Source organism: Cervus canadensis, chromosome 4, assembly GCF_019320065.1.
Source record: "Cervus canadensis isolate Bull #8, Minnesota chromosome 4, ASM1932006v1, whole genome shotgun sequence".
NCBI classification, from domain to species: Eukaryota; Metazoa; Chordata; class Mammalia; order Artiodactyla; family Cervidae; genus Cervus; species Cervus canadensis.
Window position 1 is genome coordinate 10,092,064 of NC_057389.1, and position 19,744 is coordinate 10,111,807.

The window sequence follows — 19,744 nt, forward strand, 5'->3', positions numbered from 1 at the left end:
GCCGTAAACTGTAGCTCTGTATACCTAGATGCCCATTGTGCTTTGGTTCATAGAAACATCTTGCAAGGTTAGCACAACCACAGAGGCCTCCTTGCCTAAATGAAAAGTATACCCATAGGATAGAGTCAAACCTGATCCCTGGAGTTTATCCTATCCATAAGAGGAGGTACCCCTTCCTGTCCTCAGTCCCTTGACAAACAGCATGATGTTGGGGGGGCCACCCCTCCCTTGGACCAAGACCCCCGTGAACATCAAAGGTGATGGCAATGTCATGATTACGTGTGATGGGACTTTCTAGAAAACTGCCATTTTTCATCCAACTAGGATGCTCCTGGTAAAGCATGGGACTGAAATGTCAGCACAGCTAACTAAACTTCAAGCGGTCATCTGACCACATATTTCTTGGCAAACAGCAGCTCCCCTCTGAACATTTTTACAGACCTTTGGGCTGTTTCCCATCTGATCTGATCAATGGAAGCAACAATGATTTCATAGCCAAGGGTTCTTCCTTGAGGGTAAAAACTGTGGAATCTCTTCCTTCAGAGATTTTGACAATATGAGTCAAAGTCACAAACATCTTTACAACACATTCGATTGACGAGTCCTCAGCAAGATGCTCCTTATTCCTTTCAAGGCTTAGTCACAACAGTGTGACAAAACCCTCATTCCACTTCCAAAGAAACACAGTTTTGGGCTTTTGAGCAAGCCACTTAGGGGAACTTTTACCTCACATATCAGCTTAAGGCTACAGGCCACAAAGAGTCAGGTAAACCATGAGACTTACATAAAAGTTCAAATGAAAATTAAAGAAGCACTTCAGTCATCTGTCAAACATCAGGGGCGAGATACAGTGAAGGCTTTGACCCCACCTCAAGCCACACCCCTTCACCCATCCCCCTCCTCTCTTCGGGGCAGGCTGGTTAGGAAGCCCAGATGCACCCTCCTTTGGTGTTGGTAGAATTTCAAGCCTTACAAGGTCTTAGCCTCATAAAAGAATTCTCACCATAAACGTCCGAGCACCATAAAACACCAAGCCAGTCACCCTACCTAGATACCCTGGACACCAATTTGACCTTATCTGCACATTTTGGGGCCTGTCTGGGAACCTTCCTTGCTTTCTCCCCAAAAAAGCCTCATTGTATGAATAATGCATCTTTTATATACATTCTTGTTGCATGTGCAGCGTCATCAGCCTGGATATCTGAATCAAATTTGGGGTCAGGTGGCCCATCTTGCCTCCGTGGAATGACGGCAACAGCTTACCTGCAATTTTCAGCCTTCCTTGCCATGAGATGGTCCCATATGGCTATCTTTGAAATGAGGTGACATGTGTAACTTTGAGATCCAAGCAGCTGGCAGCTGGCATGTCGCGTTCGCACTTCATTTTCCCTTGCTATACAACTATGAGGCTGTGTTTTACAGTTGGTTTAATCAGATGTAAGACTTTGGGAAGATATCTGATCTGCATCGGACTACAAAGAATGAAAAATAAACTTGTATAGTTAAACCATAGTTGTCTGTAGAGCAACTAGATAAATTACCCTAAATACACAAGGTGATGGCACCTGTTGACCTCTCGATCCATCCATATGATTTTCTCACATATGGCATGCTTCGCCCCGCCTGAATGTTAGTCTAGCCCTCTCTGCAGTCTGAGCAGGTTGTCACTTTGCTGCTGTGCCAGAACGAAGTTCTTAAAGGCCTTCTGTTAGCAGCCACTGTGCATGAACTTCCTTGCTCACTTCCTGTTGTTTCAGAATTACAGAACTAGATTTGGGGAATGAAAAACCACATCTGGTAGCTCAGATCCAGCACCTTGTTACGGTGTGACCTGAGTGACCTTAGATAAAGATGGTAGGACTGGACTTTACATACGTACATATATTTATGAAATAATACAGGTTGTATGTATTAGGTTGGTGCAATAGTAATTGCGGTTCTGTATTTCTGAACTTTGCCATTTGATATTGGTATACAGTCCTAAATAAATGCGGTTGTGTCATACATCATCTTAAGGTGCATTTCTTGCTTTATGTATTTTTGCTACTGAATTATTACTTTCTGTTTATATCTAGTTTAGACTACAGAAATGTTAGACAAAAAAGCAAATTTGAGAGATTGTGTATTAGAGTTCAAACTGGGTCATAAAGCAGTGGAAACAACCCTCAACATGAACAACATATTTGGCCCAAGAACTGCTAAGGAACATACAGGGAGTGGCGGCTCAAGAAGTTCTGCAAAGGAGGCAAGGGCTGTGAGGATGAAGAGCTTAGTGGCCAGCCATTGGAAGTTGACAAAGAGAGCACCAGCAAAGCTGACCCTCTTACATCTGCATTAGGCGGTGCCCAAGAACTCAATGCTGATCACTCCGCAGTCGCGGCACCTGAAGCAAACCGGAAAGGTGAAAAAGCTCAGTAAATGGGTGCCTCATGAGTTGGTCACAAAGTAAAAAAATTGTCATTTTGAGGTGTCATCTTTTCTTATTCTACATAACAACAATGAACCACTTCTTGATCGGCCTGTGATGTGCGATGAAAAGTGGATTTTATATGATAACCGGTGATGACCAGCTCAGTGGTTGGACCTGGAAGAACCTCCAAAGCACTTCCCAAAGCCAAACTTACACTAAAAAAAGGTCATGGTCACTGTTTGGAGGTCTGCCACCTTTCTGATCCACTAGAGCTTTCTGAATCCCAGTGAAATCATTACATCTGAGAACTATGGTCCACAGATCAATGAGATGCACTGAAAACTGCAATGCCTTCAGACAGCAATGGTCAACAGAAAGAGCCCAAATCTTCTCTGCCACAATGCTGACTGCACGTCACACAACCAATGCTTCAGAAGTTGAACTAATCGGGCTATGAAGTTTTGCCTCATCTGCCATATTCACCTGACCTCTAGCCAACTGACTACCTCTGCTTCAAGCATCTCAAAAACTTTTTTTCCAGGAAAGTGTTTCCACATCAGGATACAGAAAATGCTTTCCAAGAGTTCGTCAAATCCCGAAGCACAAATTTTTACACTACAGGAATAAACAAACTTATTTCTTGTTGGCAAAAATGTGTTGACTGTAATGTCCTATTTTGATTAATAAAGATGTGTTTGAGTCTAGTTATAATGATTTAAAATTTAGGGTCCCAAACTTCTACTACTTTTGCACCAATCTAATATGAGATGTATGAGATAATATGTATAAATACTATGTTACATTATATATAAGTTAAGTTAATATAAGTTATCTATATGAGATAAACATGAACACAAAGGGGCCCGTGCTAATTTCAAGAACCTTTACATTGTATTTCCTCTCATTATTATTGTTGCTATCATTGCTATTTTTCCTTGTCTTTAATCCAAAATCCATTAATTTCTTAAAAATAAAAAAAAATTGATAAACCAAATTATTTCCTGGGTAGGCATTTATTGAATGGGATGTGGCTTTATCCAGCTGGGATGGAGACTGAATCAAGGATGAGGAAGTTTTTGACATAGATATCTTCCTTTATAGACAGGGCACAGTCAAACTAAATTCAACATGACATCATTGGTAAATGGGACAGGTAACAAGATGTCCCCATTCCCAGGACATCACCTCAGCGTGGGGACAGAATGCTGCCAAAATCTAAGGGGCTCAGATGAGAAAGTATTAAAAGGACATTATTTTTATCACCCCTTGCTATAATTTGCACTAACATTTTAGCCTTTATCTTTTTTCTACATTTATGTCTTATGATTCTCTAAAGTATTTATTACTATGAATATAATTGACTTCTGTTAATGCAAAATGAAGCTCACACGGTATATGACTGGGATAAAATTCCTTAGTTAGTTAAAAAAAAAAAAAAGAAATGAGCTAGCTTTTCTGACTTCCTCTCAGTCATTCTGTCTTCTTTGGGGAAAAAACAATCTCAAATATTTTGCTCATGGGTAGTGTGTGACATATAGGAGATACATCAATTTTATCTAGAAAAGTACAATTTTCCATAGAAAAATACAACACTTCCTCCTATTGCTCCTTTGCCTGCCATAGAATGGTAAGTAGGTAGTAAAATCAGCATGTAAGCCTGGGATTGGAAATAGCAGATGAGCAGTCAAAATTTCATTAGAGAATATGAAAAGACAGAATAGAAGGAAGAGGGAACCACTGACTTTCTGTTCAAAATATCTGACATATGTGGCTCACTCTGCTTTTGTTTTACAATGAAAAGTATTTCTATTTTGTTTTTCAGAAAGAGACCAGTTTTGAGGTACAGGAAGATTGCTATGCTGAGTAATAACAGCTGAGACTCACTTTGCGTGTGCTACGCAGCTCTGCATGCGAAGTCACTTATTATTCCATCAGACATGAAGTGTCTGGGCACAATGATATGCTGTAGCCCAACGAGGCATTGGTTTTCATTTATGAGGACAATTAACACAACGGGCTTCCCTCTAGCCTGTGGTGTTGATAAATTAAGTAACTCCTCTCCTGCTACAGACAAGTCATATTGGGCAGCATCAAAAGCTTAATGTTAAAACCAGTCTACTCAGCTAGATGTCACTTTTCCATTTCTTCCTTTTAAAATCCTCATTATAAGCAAAAACACATCTTCATGGAGAGATTCCTTGCTGATGAAAACACAAAGGTTTCTATTAACTAAAGCAAAATAAATGCTAAACAACTTATCACCAGGATACTCTGAAACTATTCTGTCAACTCCTCCTTAATGGAAGTTGTCAGTGATATAAATGAGAAAGCAGAAGCAAGTAGTCATTTAAAATTGCCAGCCTTGGGAGAGGAGGGGTGCTGAAATGTGCAATTCTGAAGATGCCCTTTATCTTCTGAAGCAGTGTGAGAACTTCAGGAGTATTATCTTTTATAGCTCAATGCCACATAGAATGGTAGATGAGGTGGTGGGGCAGAGAAAACTGAATCTATAATGAGGATCTCAAACACATTTGGCCATGAATCAGGGGACAGGCCTTAAAGGTAAAGCTGAGTCTATAATAATAATGTGAATAAAGTCTGTCACTGTCCTAATAACTAGATCACTTCAATGACCATTCTTAGCTTTAATATTATAAGATAAGGACTGTGGTTGATGAAAGAACAATACTTGTCTTAAGGAGAAACTCAGCCAGAGCCATGCAGAAACATTAATCTTATTGCCAGATCTTCTGATTCCTCTAAATAAATCACAAATATATAATTAATACAAAATTTTCCCAACTAAGACATTAATGATGAGAAAAAAAGAAAGAAAAGAGGGAGGAAGGGAGGGGGAGAGGGAGGACAGGAATGAAGGAGGAAGAGAAGAAATACATTCTAGTCTGGTTTTGAACTCTAAGCTTCCATTTTGCCACCTCTGATTAGGTTAGTGCCCTATATTTTATTTTTCCAAATAAAAGACACATATATTTCCAGCAATAATACACTCTCAATAATCGCTGAGAGGTAGTAAAGTGATCATTTTCTGAGTGGCAAATTTGAAATGCATATGCTGAAAATCTATGTGAGGGAATACATTGCTCAGTTGACAGTTAAACCATGTACATTGCAAAGAATCATTCATTATTGCTACCTGTTGGAACATGTAGGAAAACTCCCTAGAGGTGATTTAACTTTTATTCTGGATATAAAATGCTCTGAAAATAAATTTAACTACCAATGATGGCTCCTAGCCATAAGACTAAAATTTAAGCAAGAAAGTGTATTCATGGCAGAATGAATTTGTGAATGTTTCTATTTGTGAATGGCTCTGAATATATACATCGTGAATGTCACTGGCCTAGTATGATCAGATGTCTTAAAAATGTCATTAGGATTTAATTTTTTATTAGGATAATAAAAAAGTTTATTAGGATAATAGTAAAAGTTTATGGTGGTTAGATATATGTGAGAGAAGAGGGCTATAAATATTATCAGACATACTTATTAATTAAAAAATAATTTTACTTATGTATAACATGCAAAATATATATGTAACTGACAATCTTAATGGAGCTCCAAAACATTCTTAGTCTACAATTTAGTGTTTGGTCTTGAATCATCCTTTATGCTGATTCTACACATATACTGCACTCTCTTTTAGGCTTTTATGGTCAGTTGAATAGACTATTATTGTCATGGAACAGATCAGTTATTCCCCCACAGGTCATATTCCTGAAAAAGCCATATTCCATGCTGCTACAAGTCAAACTAACAAACCAACAAGCACTTTCTGGACACTTGTTTAGTGGATCACCTGCTCAAATCCACAGGTGAATTTCTGGAGCTCAAAATCTAATTGTAGACCTAAGATACAGTCAAGAACAATCAGAGAACAAGACGACAGGTGAAGAAACAGTACTCAATTGTTTCAAAGAGAAGAAACATCTATGTGACTTAAATAATCAGCAGGGTTTTGATGGAGGACACAGGCTAAGCCACATTTTGAAAGTTTAGTAGAATTTTAGTGAGTGGAAAGAAGCAGAAAGAGTCATCAATACAGGAAGGCTGTTCTTTATCCCAAGGGGTTAATGAAAGTGAAAGTTTAAGTTGTGTTGGACTCTTTGCAACCCCATAGACTATACAGTCCATGGAATTCTCCAGGTGAGAATACTGGAGTGGGTATCCATTCCCTCCTCCAGGGAATCTTCCCAACCCAGGGATTGAACCCAGGTCTCCCACATTGCAGTTGGATTCCTTACCAGCTGAGCCACAAGGGAAGCCCAAGAATACTGGAGTGGGTAGCCTATCCCTTCTCCAGCGGATCTTCCCAACACAGGAATCGAACCAGGGTCTCCTGCATTGTAGGTGGATTCTTTACTAACTGAGCTATCAGGGAAATGGGATTAATAGCAGACACTTAAATAGAATTTGTTCTTGGAATATGGTGGTGGTTTAGTCACTAAGTCGTGTCTGACTCTTGTGACCCCATTCCCTTGGGGTCCATGAGCTGGCTGTTAATTTACCTCACTGTATTCAGACTTTCCTAGATATTGAACTACCAAATGTAAGTAGAGCTATTTTCAAGCATTTGGTAGTGAGTAGTCACCTGGCTGTAAGGATACTTTCGATAATGAGAGAAATGTTATATATCTTAGCATTTTATAGCATAGCGTGTGCATTGGAAAGGATCTCTAAAGAAAGAGAACCAATGGGATATATGTGTATATATTAAGAGATTTTTTCCCCCAAAGAATTGGCTCTCTAACTATGGAATCTGGCAAGTTTGAAATCCATACAGCAGAAAAGTCCAAAATTTTTAAGATAGGTCAATAGGCTAGAAACACAGTCAGGAGCTTATGCTGCAATTTTCGTGTAGAATTTCTTCTATTTTTACTCTCAAGACATGTCAACTGATTGGATAAGGACCAAAACATTATCAATTTATTTAAAGTCAACTCACTGCAGGTGGCAAACATTTCTACAGAATACTTTCATGACAACACCTCTATTAGTATTTGTTTAAATAGCTAGGTAATACAGCCTAGTCAAACTGAACCCAAAAAATTAACCATCACAACACGATGGTATTTATAGTCTGTGGATTCTGGAGTTAGACTTCCCAGAATTGGATCTGAATTCCACCAGTATGTGAAGCCGGGCTTCTCAGAGTGTTGCACAATTTTGTTTTGAAAATAAGAATGATAATAGGATAACCTACACTGTGAGGAAGTTTTGAATATAAATATGCTAAAACTATAGGCTCTGAGTAAATGAGTATGTTCATAATCCTAAGTAAGGACAACTTTAATCAACCAAATTTGATACGTGACACCTTGTTTTCACACCCCACCTCTTTGTGATCTGGGTGCTTGGTACTTAGTCACTCAGTCGTGTCCAACTCTTTACGACCCCATGGACTGTAGCTGTTAATGGTGTGGAGGCAAAAACATGGGAGATAGATAAATGGAGAATTTAACGTACTTTATTTTTTCCCCAAATTCTTCTCTATATCTTAAGAAAACTTTACATCAAGTTGTTTGTTTATTCAGTTATCTAGTTAATTATTCCGACTGAAGCCTTTGGTTTTAACTAAAATTTATGACCTATAAGGGAACAGTAGCCAACGATCTGAAAATATTTACACCTGAGACATCTTTTTAGACTAAGTAGCACTTAAACATGTTGAAAATTTATATTTATTTTGTCTCAATAATGTAATGAGTCAATCCACAAAACAAGAGTTTCCCAAAAGAAGAAACAAAAAAATTAACTAAATCTTTTAAAAAAGTGAAAATAATCATGAGTCATAAACATTCCCAAATATATTTTAGAATTTTGAGAATGATTCTCTAGTATAATGTGAGATATGAAATGGAGATTCATCTGAATTCCAGAGCTTTATGACTGGTTATAAAATTTTAATTCTGTTTGAAGGAAAGACTTAAAATATCAGCAGCCATAAAACTAATCAGAAATTTGCAATCTGAAATATGCTGATAGACATTCAATGTAGAGTTCTAGATTAGAGGTTCAAAAAGCACAGCATCACAGCAAAGCACTCGAAAATTCCTAAAGTAAATAAAGAGTTTTAAATTTCATATTTACAAAACACATTTGATCACAGAGTTTGTCTGTCTACCATTTACCATAGATCCTAATCTGTTCATTCTTAAGGTGTGGTGGAGGATAAAGATTTAGTGCAGACCTACTGTTCTAAACAAGCTTCTCAGGTAAGTGTTTTGATTTTAGAAATCTGAAAAACATCCACATACATACACCATGAAACAGGAAGTAGGAAAGCATGTTGGTGCCATGAAAGAGAAACTTATGCAATGATATCTGTTGATGTGATCTCACAGAAGAGAAAGAAAATGAACTTTCCATATCAGAAATGTTATAAAAATTTCCCAGGAGAACTACTGTCAAACTACAGTTTGCTATGTATGTGTAATTGTTGCTAAACTTACAGACTCATTTCTTTAACTCATGGAAATAAGCTAATTAATCTATAACTCAGCTGAAAGGAAGTGTCTTCACTCTAATGTGGCTCTCTAGAAAGACTGACAACTCTAACAGTATAATGTGGATATAGTCCATCTCTTACTGGTCCTCCTTATGCATTCTGGGCACATATAAAGTTTAATTACATTACTCTTCAAGATTGTAGTTTGGAATCCTCCAAACCAGGTCCAGATAAACTATCTGAATGACACTTATCCTTCGTCTTATTCTGTGTTGCATCCAAATGCAACCAGGTGTGGATGCAAATGTACACAATTTTTTACATCTATATTTCAGGTACAAGGACTTTAGGATGAAAATGAGTCAAAATCCTACAGGACTTATAAAATCGTAAAGAACTTAAAATATGTAAAAAAGGGGTAATTATACGAGGTATTTCATGTGTTAACCAACCTTATTGTGGTAATCATTTTGCAACGTATACATCTATCATCAAATCACCCGCTATATACCTTAAATGTCAATATTATGTAACAACTACTTAGTCACTCACTTGTGTCCGACTCTTTGCGACCCCATGAATCGAAGCACACCAGGCCTCCCTGTCCATCACCAACTCCCGAAGTTTACTCAAACTCATGCCCATCAAGTTGGTGACGCCATCCAGCCATCTCATCCTCTGTCATCCCCTTCTCCTCCTGCCCCCAATCCCTCCCAGCATCAGGGTCTTTTCCAATGAGTCAACTCTTCGCATGAGGTGGCCAAAGTTCTGGAGATTCAGCTTCAGCATCAGTCCTTCCAATGAACACCCAGGACTGATCTCCTTTAGGATGGACTGGTTGGATCTCCTTGCAGTCCAAGGGACTCTCAAGAGTCTTCTCCAACACCACAGTTCAAAAGCATCAATTTTTCGGTGCTCAGCTTTCCTCACAGTCCAACTCTCACATCCATACATGACCACTGGAAAAACCATAGCCTTGACCAGACGGACCTTTGTTGTTAGGGAGCTGCTATTCAGAAAAGAGAGACACCTTAAGGCTGAGGGAGTTTCGTCAGGTCCCTGCCCCACAATACGCAGTTTTGAGATAGAAACGGCACGAGGTGTGCATCCCCTGCCATTAAACAATTGACATGAATACTGGTTTGTTGAGCCATTATCAGCCCAAGGTTTGAGGAAAAAAAAAACAAAAAAACCACACACACACACCTGCCACTTGCAGGCTGTTTCCTCCTGCCACACGGGGACCTCTGACCTCCCTACAGAGGCTCTCAGACTTCACACTCTCGGACGTCTGCCTTGCACAACTGCCTGAAAATTGAGAAATTTGCTTTTTCCAATGTGGCGGTTTATGTCAGGTTCTATGGTACCCTGAGTCGCCACACCTGAAAATGTACACGTGTTGTGATAGGAAGTCAGAAAACCATAAAGCCAGGATATTTTGCTATTACCCAAAGGAACAACAAGCAGCGGTAATATAGGCAAAGTTGGCTTTTAGCATATATCTCACTGTTCAAGGGATATCTGTAGAAAGAAGATCCGTTAATTCCCAGGATCCAGGAGAAGGAGTTTCTGTGAGAACTTTGGTGCTGTTTATGCTCATGGTTTATAATGAAATTTTGTGAATTGTCACAACTTATCTACTATTATTTGGGTTACATTTACTGTCAAAATACTACCTGCTTTTCTGGGAATAATATTCTACTGTCCATATTCAATGTGCCTGTTTGGTTTTACTTTAAATCAAGCTCGCCAGTCAGTTGACTTTCTCTTTTCTAATGTCTACCTGAAAGGATTTAAAAAAAAATTTTCCCACCATTTCCTCCCTCTGTTCTGGCTTTACTTGTCATATCCAACACTGGCTAGAGTCAAGTCAAACTTTTGATACACAAAGATGGAATAAGCATAGTGTGGCCTTTTGAGAATATTTTAACAAGAGAGGCAGAATGTAAACAAATAATTGATACATGTGAGTGAGTGAACTTCGCTTAGTCATGTCCGACTCTGTGTCCCCACGGACTGTAGCCTCCAGGCTCCTCTGTCCATGGAATTCTCCAGGCCAGAATTCTGGAGTGGGTATCCATTCCCTCCTCCAGGGGATCTTCCCACTCAGGGATTGAACCCAGGTCTCCCACACTGCAGGCAGATTCCTGACCATCTGAGTCACCAGGAGGACAAGTAAACTGTACCATAAGAAATTTGATAGAAAGTGTTCTGAACACACAAGTGATTGATTAGTGATTTGTCTACAGAGTTGGGGTAATATTTGAGCTGAATATTAGGTGATGAATTTGAGACTAATAAAGAGGAATCACATAGCAGTGTGAAAGTACAAAATCGGTTGAAAGAACAGGAAGTACCCTAGCCTTCCATAGCCACAGAGTGGGACCTCAGGAAGCAGTGTAGGTGGAAGACTCGAAGGAGCCGAAGAGTCTTATCTTCTGTGTTAACCTGTTTGGCATTTATTCTGTCAATGATAAGGAGCCATTAAAGATTTCTAAAATGATACTTTGCTGCACACTACTATGTTTGGTGAATGTAAGAGGGGACAAAGCAGACTTTTGGATGCATTAGTCAATAATTTGGAAGTTACATGCATTGAACAAATGCATGGAAAAATCTCCAAATTTCTATTTCAATTGGTTCTTTGCAGATATATGTATTTTAGATAAATAATGATTGTAGAAATACTTCCAAAGTCTAAATGTAAAGTTACTTGTGTGTATTAACAATGTTCCTATACATAATTTTAAGTATATTTTAATAAAATGTATTAATTTACTATTATACAATATAAAATAAAAATTGGGATTATATTAGTAATAACTATTCTTTAAAAATCTTTCTCAGATACATCAAAAAAGAGAGCATAGGTTGTACTTGTGGTGATTCTCACATATTTCATAGCACTGTGTATTCCTATAATGCCTGAGATACAAAATTCATCATATAATTTAATTTAAAAAAAGCATTTTGTTACTAAAATAATAAATAGCTTTGACTTTGGACTCAGTCTGAACCAAACTGAAAGTCTTATATTAATCAAAAACATTGATTTTGTCATAATAACATAAAAGGTCTAGAGTGCTGTTGATTAGGTTCAGATTGGTAAACCAAGACAATATGCCTTCTGTCCATAGTGTGAGGAGCAATCTTCGGTATGTCACTAAAATTAAAGATTATTTTTCTGCTACTGTTTGGAATCATTTGTCATTTATTTATTAATAAATCTGTTACTAAAAATCAGCTAAGTGCATTTGTTCTGAAAACTCTTAATTAGAACTAATTGCTGTTCTCTTTAGGATTCTGGGCCAACTCATCATTTTGCAGTGATTTTTAGTGGATAATTTTCAAGCTATTGGAAAAGGTATTTAAAGGTGATATGCTCATAGACAATTTAGGTTTATCACAACACTATGGCAAGTCATTTTTACTGTCTTTTGCCCTATCTCCTCTGCCTGTTTATTCTTCAGAACAAAGAGGCTTGCCAATTTTCACTTACAGGCAATGCTGACCAAGTCTGAAATCTTTGTGATTAGTTACAATTAGCTTTGCAGGAGGGAAAATGAATTAGAATTGTATAGTTAATGGTCTCCATGTAGATAGGTAATAAGAATTGAAGGAGTTGCCCTACTTATAAATCAAGATATTTAGAAAAATGAGTTTATGTGAAGGTGATTAATTATGCACAGTTGTAAAACAAGTATCTTTTTATTTTATGTAAATTTGTTCTTAAGAAATTAACTTTTAAAGGACAAAAAAACCTACACATGGAATTTCTTTTTAAACTATAGCCACTATGTAACTATATAAATTATAGAATATATTTCATGTTAAAATATGCCAAATGATTAATTATCATACTAATGCAAGCAAATCAAAGAAAAATAGTATACAATACCACTTATATGTGGAATCTATAAACTAACACAAATGAACTTATTTATAAAACAGAAATAGACTCCCAGATATAGAAAGCAAACTTATGGTTAGTAAAGGGGAAAGGGTGGGGAGGGATACATTAGGACTTTGTTTAAAATATACATACTACTATATGTAAAATAGATAAGAAGGATATACTATACAGCATAGGGAACTATATTCAATATCTTATAAAACCTATAATGGAAAAGAATCTGAAAAAAATATATACGTATGTATCATTTTGCTGTACACACAAAACTAACACAATATAGTAAATCAAATATCTTCAATAAAAAAAACTACAGCCACAATGTAACTATATAAATTATGGAATATATTTTTTGTTAAATATGCCATATGATTAATTTGCATTTAACTTTAGACTCTATAGACAAGGTCAAGTTATATTTATAGGTATTAGATTTGGAAAGAATCTAATGATATACAATTTTTAAGGATATTTTCAGTTGCTATTAATTCTGAACACTTCCTAACTAAATCAGGTAGGTATTCATGTAAAAATATTTGGAACCGAATGTTTTCCACTTGTGTATAAGTATTCTGACCTTTGCTTAAAGGCAATGGCCTTCTTAAAAAAGGACATAGTGAATAAAACTGACTTAATAAGAACTTTGGCCAGCTGATGTGAAGAGCTGACTCACTTGAAAAGCCTCTGATGTTGGGAGGGATTGGGGGCAGGAGGAGAAGGGGACGACAGAGGATGAGATGGCTGGATGGCATCACCAACACAAGGGACGTGGGTTTGGGTGGACTCCGGGAGTTGGTGATGGACAAGGAGGCCTGGTGTGCTGCGGTTCATGCGGTTGCAAAGAGTCGGACATGACTGAGCAACTGAACTGAACTGAATTGAATAACAAGCACTATAGTGTGGATGCCGACATAGGTATAAACCATTTAACAGGACAGAATGACTCAGGGTGCTGGGATAATATGAGATAAAACAAATAATTGGAAAATGATCCAGGCCAAATTAAAAGGATCTTACTAATGATCTGATAGAGTAGAAAATGGCAATCCACTCCTGTATTCTTGCCTGGAAAATTCCATGGACAGAGGAGCCTAGCAGGCTACAATCCATGGGGTTGCAAAGCCTCAGACAACAGTGAGCGTGTGCATGCATACACACACACCCCCACACAATGATCTGTAAGCTAAAAATGGTTACTTTACTTTTTTCAAGGGAAATGTTTAAACATAAAATACAAATGTTAAAGTTCATAGTTTTAAGTGTTCAGATCTTTTACTACCTTAAATTTATTCAAAAAACTTTTTTAAATATACAATGCCATGAGTTATTAATTTGAACTCAGCCTGAACCAAAGTGAATGCCTTATTAATCAGAATATTATTTGTAGTTAGTAATATTTATATTGAGATACAAAGATTTGTACTGAGATAACAAAGATTATAGGTTAGGTACCTCAGGATATGGCCCAGTTTCACCAGGAATGTTCCGGTTTACAATTCTATTCTTGTGGCTTGACAATAAAGTATAAGTTAACCAGAAATGTAGTTCTATGTAACTTGGCAAAGGACTAAATGAGTTTATGGTGAAGGATATTGCCTTTGTGGTGAAAAAGCTCTCATATCTGTTACATAGATAGTGCCAAATTTTTCCCAAGAATTGTGACAAAGCTGTTTCTCCTTTGATTTTATTTCCTTAATAAGTCTTTCCATATTTCCTTTACATTCAGGATTCTCACTTCCAAACTTATAGACATATTATAAATGTTTTGTTTCTAAAAATATTACATTTTAATTTGACACAATTTGTTTTAAAGAGGACTTGCTATCTTCCATCTTCTACCTTTTGTTACGAGGATACTTATTAATACTGCTTCCAATAAGTTCCAGAGGAACTTAAGTAACCAAAGATCAAATTGTAAACATCCATTGGATCTTTGAAAAAGCAAGAGAATTCCAAACTTCTGCTTCATTCACTACACGAAAGCCTTTGACTGTGTGGATCACAACAAACTGTGAAAAAGTCTTCAAAGATGGGACTACCAGGCCATCTCACCTGCCTCCTGAGAAATCTGTATGGAGCTCAAAAAGCAACAGTTAGAAGGGACATGGAACAATGCACTGGTTCCAAATTGAGAAAGGGGTACGTCAAGGCTGTATATTTTCACCTTGTTTATTTAACTTATATGCAGTGTACATCATGTGAAATACCGGGCTGGATGAAGCACAAGCTGGAATCAAGATTGTGGGAGAAATATCAATAGCCTCAGATATGCGGATAACACCACCCTTTTGGCAGAAAACAAAGAGGAACTAAAGACCCTCCTGATGAAAGTGAAAGAGCAGAGTGAAAAAGCTGGCTTAAAACTGCGAGGCGAGCAGAAGTAACGCCATGGCAGGCAGCTTAGATTAGGAGTAGGCCTTCCTACTTCTGGGTGGTAAGATTATCAGGCCACCTGGATACAATCAATCAGCTTTCGCTTAACACTGAGGGCTGTTTGCCAAGTAGGAAATTAGGAACGGGGCGGAAACCCCCCTGGGAAAGTCCCGCGCTCGAAAGTTTTGACCAGTGAAATTGCTTTGCAAACTTGTAACCAATCTGCTTAAACCAACTATCAACGGCCTGTGCTCACCCTATAAATTTGTGTAACAGCTTGGGCTCGGGGCTGTCTGACCCTACACCCCTGCGTTGGTTGCGGCAGGAGCCCTGACTCGAGTCAGCAGTAAACTTCCCTTTTTGCGAGTTGCATTGTCTTGGAGGCCTTCTCTCTTCCCGCTCGGGGATTCGGACATCGGGCATAACAAAAACTCAACATTCAAAAAATGAAGACCATGGCATCTGGTCATGTCACAGTAAGACATGGCATCAAAGTCACAGTAAGAGACTTTATTTTCTTGGGCTCCAAAATCACTGCAGATGGTAACTGCAGCCATGAAATTAAAAGACACTTGCTCCTTGGAAGAAAAGCTCTGATCAACCTAGACAGCATATTAAAAAGCAGAGACATTATTGTGCTAGCAAAGCTCTGTCTAGACAAAGCTATGGTTTTTCCAGTAGTCATGTATGGATGTCAGAGTTGGCCTATAAAGAAAGCTGAGTGCTGAAGACCTGATGCTTTTGAACTGGTGTTGAAGACTCTTGAGAGTCCCTTGGACTGCAAAGAGATCCAATCAGTCCATCCTAAAGGATATCAGTCCTGAATATTCATTGGAAGGACTGATGCTGAAGCTAAAGCTCCAATACTTTGACCACCTGATGCGAAGAACTGACTCCTTGGAAAAGATCCCTATGCTGGAAAAGACTGAAGGCAAGGGGAGAAGGGGACAAAAGAGGATGAGATGGTTGGAGGTCATCACCGACTCGATGAACATGAGATAGAGCAAGCTCTGGGAGCTGGTGATGGACAGGGAAGCCTGGTGTGCTGCAGCCCATGGGGTTGCAAAGAGTCAGACATGACTGAGAGACTGAACTGAACTAAGTCCCAGTCCTTACACATAAACTCTTTATAAATGTCTTCAATGATAGCCTTTAATTTTCACCAGTTTGCTAAGACATTTCTTTTCGCGCTGTACAAAATAAATACCACTAGGGGATTCAGTTGAACATTCTGAATATAAAATTTATCTTTACACATTTAAAATCACTATCCTTGAATCACTGAGGTTCATAAAGTAGAGTAACCTTAGATTCTCATTTCTCTAGGTCATCTTTCATCAAATAGGTCACCAAGTCCTGTTGATACAACATTCTCAGTTTCACTTAAATTTACTGTCTTTTTAGTTATCATTATCAACTCAAGTTTATTTCATTATGATGGTTCCCATAAAGTTTGGAAGCCTTCCTATTTTTCTGTTCCAATTCATCTTTCCTCCACTTGTAAGCAACTCTAAATTTTTAAAAAATCTTTTATTTACATTACTACTCTTACGTGAAACATTTTAATGACTGATTTTTCCAGAAAAGCCTGGTCCCAAGCTGTCTTTCTAAATTTGCTAAATAACTTTATATGAACTGTTATATAAAGTCACTTTAATTGGAGGAATCATTAGGAGGAAAATAGATTATATTTTAAATAGGGATTATTAATAGCTAATAAGATATTCTTTTTCTTTTTACCTAAAATTTGGCATTGAAATATTTGCAAATGATTTCTATCCTATAGCTAGTTTCAATTGGAAGACATTTCATTTCAATTGAATGGCATTGGTGAAAATAATAGATTCTCTAATACACATGTTCCTATTGATTTTTACATTAATTCCAAATAGTTTACAATGCTTTCGTGTAATGCAGGACTAAGAATGCCTTTACTAGGAGGTTTTGATCTTGTGTTTTTATGGTAGAGCAACAACAAATCACTTCACACTAACATATTTCTTCATAACAATGTAACTGTGAAAACAGACATAAAATGTCCCTTTTAAATAGAAGTATTAATGTGTTAGGAGAGATAGGAAATTTTTAGTATATTGATATATAAATCACAAGGCACTTCAATAAGAAAAAAGCAGTTTTGCTCTCATAGTTTCATAAATTTGATTCTCTTCCTTTTCAAATGTCTTTGCCATATGTAATGCCTAAATTTCTCTCTCTCTTTTTTCTTTGCTTCTTATGTGATTTCTCCCCTGACAGAAATTCACTCTGTCAATAATATTGCCAAGAAGATTTTGTATATGGTAAAACTGTATTTCTAGTTAAAAGCAGCATCTACACTTAAAATTTTTTGTGAAAAAATTTAAGGAACTTGATAAAACAATATAAATCTATTATTCAAACGTAATATCAAGTTCCTTAAATTTGTTCAATAATCGGGGCTGGAGCTATTTTTGTGACAGTTTAATCTCAGTGCATCCTCAGTCACTCAGTCAGGTCCAACTCTTATCTACCCCACATGCTATGGCTCGCCAGGCTCCTCTGTCAATGGGATTCTCCAGGCAAGAATACCAGAGTGGATAGCCATGCCCTCCTCCAGGGGATCTTCCCAACCCAGAGATTTAATCCATGTCTCTTGTATCTCCTACATTGGCAGGCAGATTCCTTATCACTGACCTATCCAGGAAGCCACTTAACCTCAGTAACTAAATTATAATAAAGTAACACAACTTGTTTTCTCATCATCAGAGCTATTCTTTTCAAAATTTTAAGCACTCAAAACTAATAGATATTTCCTACTGCTTCCGAAAATAAAACTATTTCTATTGTTTTCTTTGTTTGGATTAAAGACCTAAATCTAAGACCAGATACTATTCATATAAAACTCTTAGAGGAAAACATAGGCAGAACACTCTCTGAATCAAATCAGAGCAAGATCTTTTTTGATCCATCTCCCAGAGTAATGGAAATAAAAACAAAAATAAACAAATGGGGCCTAATTAAACTTAAAGGCTTTGCACAGCAAAGGAAACCATAAACAAAACGAAAAGACAATCCACAGAATGGGATTTGCAAATGATGCGAAGCAAAGGATTAGTCTCCAAAATTTACAAACAGCTCATGCAGCTCACAACCATAAAAACAACCAACCAATCAAACAGTGGATAAAAGACCTAAATAGACATTTCTCCAAAGAAGACAAACAGGTACATGAAAAGATGTGCAACATCGTTAATTATTAGAGAAATACAAATCAGGATTCAATGAGATGTCACCTCATACCAGTCAGAATGACCACCATCAAAAGATCTTCAAACAATAAATGTTCTCCAGCATGTGAGAAAAAGGATCTCTCCTACACTGTTGATGGAAATGTAAATTGTACGGCTACTATGGAGAAGATGTGAAGGTTCCTTAAAAAACTGAAAACAGAACTACCATATGAGCCAACAATCTCACTGCTGGGCATATATCCAAAGGAAAAACATGGTTCGAAAGGACACATGCAGTCAGATGTTCACTGAAGTTTTACACTAGCCACTCTTTAAATCTGGCCTTCCCTAGTAGCTTAGATGGTAAATCATGCACCTGCAATGCAGGAGACCTGGGTTCGATCCCTGGGTCAGGAAGATCCCCTGGAGAAGAAAAAGGCAACTCATTCCGGCATTCTTGCCTGGAGAATCCCATGGACAGAGGAGCCTGGTGGGTTACAATCCAAGGGGTCGCAAGGAGTCAGACAAAACAGCGCAACTAACACACATGTTCTTTAAATATCCAAGACCTGGATGTAATCTAAATGTCCATTGACAGATAAATGGATAAAGAAGATGTGGTACATATACACAGTGGAATATTACTCAACCACTAAAGAGAAAATAATGCCATTTGCAACAACAACATGGATGGATCTGGAGATTATCATACTAGGTGAAGTCAGACAGAGATGTCCAAATACCATATGATATTGCTTATATATGGACTCTAAAAATAAATGATACAAATGAACTTATTTACAAATCAGAAAAAAGACTCAGACTTACAGATGAATTTATGGTTACCAAGGGGGAAGGGTGGATGAGAGCAGATTGGGAGTTTGGGATTGACATGTTCACACTGCTACATTCAAAATAGTTAATCAATAAGCAACAGGGAACTCTGCTCAATATTCTGTAATAAGTATGGTAAAAGAACTTGAAAAATAATAGATACATGTATATGCATAATTGAAGAAAGGAATGGCAATCCACTCCAGTAGTCGCATCTGGAGAATTCCACGGAGAGAGGAGCCTGGTGAGCTGTAGTAATGGGGGTTGCAAAGAGTCGGACACGATTGAGTGAGTAACACACATGTGCATAAGTGAATCACTTTGCTGCATATCTGAAACTAACACAATATAACCAACTATACTCCGATATAAAATAAAAATTTTAAAAATAAAAAAGTATATTCAGCACAATAGAAATAATTAAAATTTTTTTTTGAAAACTTGATTTTCAAGCAAAGTTTTAAGAGAAAATTTAAACCTAAATTCAGTCCAGAGAAATATGAATAAAATTTTTCCAAAAAAGTAAAACTATTCTCCAGGGG

General features: G+C 37.4%; 1 pseudogene; it reads left to right on the forward strand.

Annotated features, from left to right (window-relative positions):
* Positions 1-2,089: 2,089 nt before the first annotated feature.
* LOC122440802 lies at positions 2,090-3,072 on the forward strand (annotated as a pseudogene).
* Positions 3,073-19,744: the final 16,672 nt, after the last annotated feature.